Consider the following 6,929-nt stretch of genomic DNA (forward strand, 5'->3'; position numbering starts at 1 on the left):
GCTCCTAATTAGGATAAATGAAAGTAGGAGGGCCATATCATAGCTTTTTGGCTTTAGCACTAAGAAGAATGAGAATTAATAGGAAGATAGTGACTGTCACCTCAAAAGAAATGCCCAAAGCAAAAGCCAAAAGGAATACAAGGAGACACACAAATGAGTATTTTCTTGCTTTTTACTCACTCACCCTACCCTAACCCATTAAATTTTTTATCGTCAAATCTGAAGAAAGAAAATAGTTTTTGTTTCTTAATTTTGGAAATTGAAATTTATCTTTATTTAATTGATTTGGAGTAAAAAAGTGAAAATATTTTTTTTTGTTTTACAAATTCTGAAATCAACTGAAGTTGAATTTCAAAATTTTATGAGCAAACGTACTTTCTGAAGTTCAACTCCAAAAAAAGTGAAAAAAATTCATAATCAAACACCTTCTAATGATAAGAGCAAAAACTATATATTATGAAAAATGTTTTCTTGGAAAATAGTTTTTAGGAATAAAAATGACTTTTTTTTTTTTTTGAGTTTAGTATGTGCAAGTAACATATATATATATTATTTTTAAAGTATTTATATATAGTCTAGACAAATTATAAAAGGGTAAGGGTGAAGAACATAGATAGATCCAAATTTTATATTTGTGAGTACAAACTCATATTTAAAATTTACAAGTTCATAAGACAGAGATAGATCCAAATCTTAAAGAATGAGAATAATGTCTTTTATGGAAATTATTAGTTATTTTTTCTATTACTATAATAGAATTATATTTTTAAAAATAAAATTATTTAATGAATCAAACATATAAAAAAAAAACTTTAAAACATTTTTTTCCGAAAAGATATTTTCTTAACCAAACACACATAAGGTAGTTTACATTGCGTCGCACTAAAAAAAAACAGGAAACAAATTTGTTAGTAGAGTTTCCTTTTTGACTTGCGTGTTTCATTTTTTTTTTTTTTAAATCAGAGAGTCCACACCAAATAAAATAAGGAAAGGAGCCTAATATATCTTTTTATCATTTAAAGTTGATATAACCCTTATTATGAAAGTAACTTATATATACTCTTATCGTTGTACAAATGGTTTACATATAGCGTTATAAAAAAAGCTCACATATATCCTGCATATAATGAAAGTGAAAAAAAATAGTTTTAAATTTATATTTTTGACTCTTAATTTTTAAAAAATATCATGTAAGGATATATATGATCCATTTTGCAAAGTTTAAGGTATATTTTAATTTTTTTATACATAAATTATTTTTTTAACTTCTTTGGTTATCATTATTTGAGTTTTCTTATCCTTATTTTATTTTTTTTCTTTCATTCTTTGGTGTAAAAAAATAAATAAATTTCATAAAATTTTAAAATATATTTTAACTTGTGTCAAATTAAAATAAAATAAATAAATTAAAACGGGAGAACTAAAACTCTTGGTTGAGAAGTTGATACGTATACTTCTTTTGGTTTGGAGGATAACGAATACCACGTGTGGTCTGACTTTATGCCTTTGGTCAAATCCTCTCTTGTTCATCACTTTTACAAATGTATTTTTAATATTAAAGAATATTATACTATATGATTAATTTAATTGATTTGGAACTTCTAGGGAAAAGAGAAGAAAGGAAGAAAATAATTTTTTTTTCCTCTTTGGGATTTTATTGTTTATGACAGCTTAGCTTGAATTATGAGTATTATTTTACTGTTCAATCACGCACCAAGCATATTTTTTCAAAGAAGAAAGAAAAACACAGAGCTTATAGTTGAAGGGAACTAGGATTTTATTTTAATATTTCTTCATTTTAATTTATGTGATATAATTTAATTTGATATAAAATTTACGAAAGTAAAAAGGTTTTAAGAATTTATAGTTTAAAATAAATCACATTAAATATTTGTGTAGTTTTAATCATTTAATTATAATGAATATTTTTAATTAAATTAATATTAGATTTTAAAATATAAATTATTGTTTAGACTAATTAAAAATTAAAGTAAGTTATATAAATTGAGATAGAAGCATCATATTCTATCTCTTGTTCAAAAATGAAAAAATTACCTAAATACACAATTTATTTTACCATGTTCTCTAAAATTTCCTAACATTACATCATTTTACGTGACATATCGAGACGTACGCGATGTACCGGGAAGTTGACTGATATATTCGAAATCGAAACGCGATGTATCGAGATGTATTCAAAGCCGGGACGCCATATATCGAAACATTTTGAGATGTATCAGAATATATTCGGATTCCACCAAGAAAATTTTGTAATTTAAAAAAAAAAACTAAAAAACTAAAATATAATTATCTTTTACACTATCAAATTTATATAAAATTTCCTTAAAAAATTCACCTCCTCTTTTTCCCCTCTTGGACTTTTTCGTTTGCTTTTGATTACTTTCACTTTTCAATTCCCTTTTTCATCAAGTATCCCAGGCAAAATGATAACGAAAAAGGTATCCTAGGGAACAAGAAAATCAAGTCTAACTCTAATTTTGACTTAATTGTAATTTGTGGTAAAATACTCAGTCACATATTTGAAGAATTCGAGTAATATAGTGTATTTTCTTGGTGTTATATAGTAGTGTTAATGGTACGGTTCAATCGGTTATATTTTAAAAATTATACTATCTCAAACTTTTAGGTATTTTATAATATATAACCAAAATTAGATTTTTTAAAAACAATTCCAATCATATCGGTTTCTCTTCGATATCGGTATGGTTGGATAATTTTCGGTCATTTTTACTTTTAAAATATCTCCTCAAAATATACTACTATTAAAATATTTTTTTCGCAAATATGTTCTTGAAGAAACACTTTAATTCTTCACCAAGAAGACAAAAATGTAAAATTTTATTGCCGTATTGTTTGATCTTAAATATTTAATAAGAGTGTTTGCATAGGTTTTGTTGTATTGTTTGATAGAGTATCTGTTACAACATCTTTTAATTTTAAACATAATTAAGTAAATGATAATTAAAGAGCAAAGACCCAAAGTCGTCTAGTCACCAGAGGCTAGGACCTAAGTTATATTTATATTTGAAAAATGTTATAAGCCACAAATTATGTTGAGCCGCCCCTGAGTATTAATACAAAGTATATTCATATACATGTAAGGTTATTCAACTTGGTTAAAAAAAAATCATTTTTTTCATAAATCAAACCATCCCAATTGTTCGAGACGGTTATACACTTGCATAAAAATTTATGAATTTATTAAAAAAAAATATAAATCAATTTGATTTAGTTAAGTTCGATCAAATTTTTCATATTCGTCACATATACCTCTTTAAAATAAGTATTCATCGAAAAGTAAGATAGTACGGCTTTGTTGATCTTCAGTGGTTCAACTAAATTTTGAAAATGAAAAAAAGGTTAAACATATTCTTCAACAATATGAAATTGAATAAAAATATGATCTTTAGTGGTTCAATTAAATTTTGAAAATGAAAAAAGATTAAACATATTCTTCAACAATATGAAATTGAATAAAAATATTTTTTGATAATAGTTAGATCAAAAAAATGTCTTTTGCTGTTAATATTTTGATTCAAATGCTCATATTATTACTTTCGGGCGAAAAATGCTCCTTTCCTAATAAACATATTTTTTATTTTTTATTTTTAAAGAGCCTTTTTTTCTTTTAAAATTCTTAAAACTAATAAAAAAAAGTGGAAAATAATTTTTTTTTCTTCTTAAACTCCTTTAATCAGTTAAAATAGAATTACCCTATATACTTTTGAAATTGATAGATCATATATATAAGACCATACTAACCTCATTATAAATTTTCATTTCATAAGATTTTACAATTTTAATTAAAAAACATTTGTTAATATAAAAAGGGTCCAATAATAACTCCATCAATGCTATATTTATATTTGAAAAAATGCAATAAATTTTAATATTTATGGCATTGTGATTTGCATCTTAACTTTAAAATAAATAATACAGAAAATCACGACATATATTTATTTAAGACTCTATAGTCTATACTACAAGTCATAAATATATTTTTTGATAATTATTAATATAACAGTTTAATTACAAATCCTAACATATTAGGTATTTTATATTAGATTAATTTTATGTTTTTATTTTATTTTTAATTACAAATTGCAAAAGTACAAAAAACACTCAAATCTTTTTACTACATTTTAGGGATTTGAAAGGAATTCTCAAATCTCTTTTCATATTTTTCTCCAAAAGATCTCATATATGCATATTTTTGTGTCTCCCATTTTTTTTTTCCTGATTTCAAGGCTTAATCGTGTTTGTTTCAACTTTCGACCATGTTTTCTTCAGAATTCTCTTCTTTTTCATCCACTGCTCATAATTTTCAATTGCGTTTTTTTATTGGGGTTGTATTTAATTTTATTTGTTCTTTGTTTCAATATGAAATCATGTCAAAAAAATTAAAATTTTCATTTACTTTTCAAAAGAGTTCGAGATTAGTTGAAGAGAATAAGAGTCTGTTTGGCATTGTTGTTGGGAGGCCAAAAACATTTATTTTGAGAAAAAACACTTTTATTGAAAAATTAAGTGTTTGACAAATTAGTAAAAGTGCTTTTAAATGGAAGCATAAACAATTTTTCTGTTGTTGGGAAGAAGCTAAAAGTTTCTGCTTTTTAAAAAAAAGCAGAAGCATGAAAAAAAATTATTTTTCTCCAAACTAAAATATCCTTTTCATATATACATAATTACATATTTACCAATATATTTCTTATTAATTAATTAGCATATTTCATAAGTTTGGTTAAATTTCATTTAAGAATTTTATTTTTTATTTTATATAATAAATTTTATAATTTATTTTACGTTTATATATTATTATTTTATATATTATTACGTATTATTTTGTAGAATTAGAAAAAAGGAAACAACAATATTTTTTCAAGATTAGAAAAAAGAAGAAAAAAAATAACAATTAAAGATTTCAACCTCTCAAAAAGGTATAATATTGATTGAAAATTTAAACATGTAAATTTTAATTTTAAAAAATTAAAATTTAATTACTTTTTTTATAAAATGATATTTAAAATAGTTTTTCTCTATAAAATAATTTTAATATTAGAAGTACATTAATAGTTGTCTTATAGAGTGGCTAGGGAAGGAGATATATCACCTAGGCAACAAAGAAGTGGAAGCAACAAAAGCAAAATGAAGACACATGGAAGGCAACATAGTTGGGACGGTAAAATGACTGAGGAGTTTGTTCCAAGGCACCTATCGATGCGACAGGCAAATCAGAATCATTTGACAGTATCAATAGGTTCAACAAGATCCAATAAATCCATAAAGAATGTACGAATTATCAAGTGTTGTTGGATAGGTTTGAAGAAGAGGACAAGAGAAAAATACTTCAAGTTACTTTTGATGAACAATTAATTTTTTTTAATTCATGCGTTTGTAATAAAAAGTTTGAGGCTGATAACTCAACTTTCTTCTTGATTGGCATATTTTTACATTATTTAAGCATCCTCATTTGTAATATCATCATGTAGTGTATTACAAACTCTGTGTTTATCAGAAAATACTTTGTTTTCTCTAGCTCTTATTTTCTTTATGCTTGTTAGGTAGTAGATGTTAGGTACGTCATTAGGATTAGTAAGGTAAGACCTAGCCCCCTTGCTTGCACTTATCCCTATTGATATGTTTTATGTTTAATATAAAAGGCCACTAGACACTGTCTAGTGGTAGATTTGCGGAAAATAAATAAATTAATAGTTATCTTTTTTTTTGTAATTTGACTCTTAAAAGTACTTTTTAAAAAGATTAGTCAAATACAATTTGCTTATAAAAAATACTTTTCAAATAAATTAGTCAAACACGAATTGCTTTTTTCAAAATCACTTTTCTGAAAAGTCATTTTAAAAAAGTGCTTCTAAAAATAAGTTATTTTTAGCAGTAATGCCAAACAGACTCTAAGTCTTTAGTTGAGCATCGTCCAAGCTTCAGATTTGATGGACTAAGAATTTCGAGAGAACATGTTCCCAACATTGAGAAGTTATCGAAGATAAAATCAAAACCAAGAGTGAATTAATAGACATTAAATGTGTTAGAAAATAGCTTGTTGGTCGTTTCTTTGTTGGGTATTTTCATTTAATTTTTAAAAGTGTTTTGGGAAACTTATCTTTGACAAGGCTATTTTTGTATTATTTTTTTACACTGGATCAATTACGCATAGCAATTTTTCATATTGTAATGCTTTTAACTACAATACTTACATAGAGTGGCTTTTCAGTATCTATCTATACCCATTAAAGGATGACCAATTTTAAATTCGTAAAATTAGTATGATCAGTTTTTACCAATAAAATTAATATATAGAATTTAGTATCCTTAAATTTAGTTTAGTCTATTATACCAGTTTGAAATCAGTTTCTATAAGTATATCATACACAAATTTTGTTCACGTCACATACAATGTTATGGATCAGCCAGCTCAAGTCAGTAGGGAAATTGAGAATGGGCCTGAGACAATTAGGAAAAGCCAACGAATTAAATAGCCCAACAAAAAGCTACAAGACTATATCCTAGGCTAATGCTAGGACAAGCACGTGAAAAAAAGTTGTTATATGCAGGAGTATGGCAGAGTAGTGGGTAAAAAAAGAGTGATATCAACATTCTCTTAATTCTCATCTTATTTCTTCTAAGTTCTCTCACCTGTTTCTATCTTATTGTTTAGTATTTTTCATACTGCAATTTCTACTCTTAGAGAGCTGAACTACCACATTTCACTACTGTAATTGTTCTTCTTGAGTAATCAATTTAAGCGTTGCTACTGTTTCGTTATTTGGGTTGAAGATTGTTCCAATTGGTGGTTTAATTGCTTTGGACTTCATAGCTACTTCTGAGAAATCGGATGGTGCTGTACCGTCAGACTCTTCGATGAAACTTTCTCTTTTATCAACTCGTGTGGA

Source organism: Solanum stenotomum, chromosome 5, assembly GCF_019186545.1.
Source record: "Solanum stenotomum isolate F172 chromosome 5, ASM1918654v1, whole genome shotgun sequence".
NCBI lineage: Eukaryota > Viridiplantae > Streptophyta > Magnoliopsida > Solanales > Solanaceae > Solanum > Solanum stenotomum.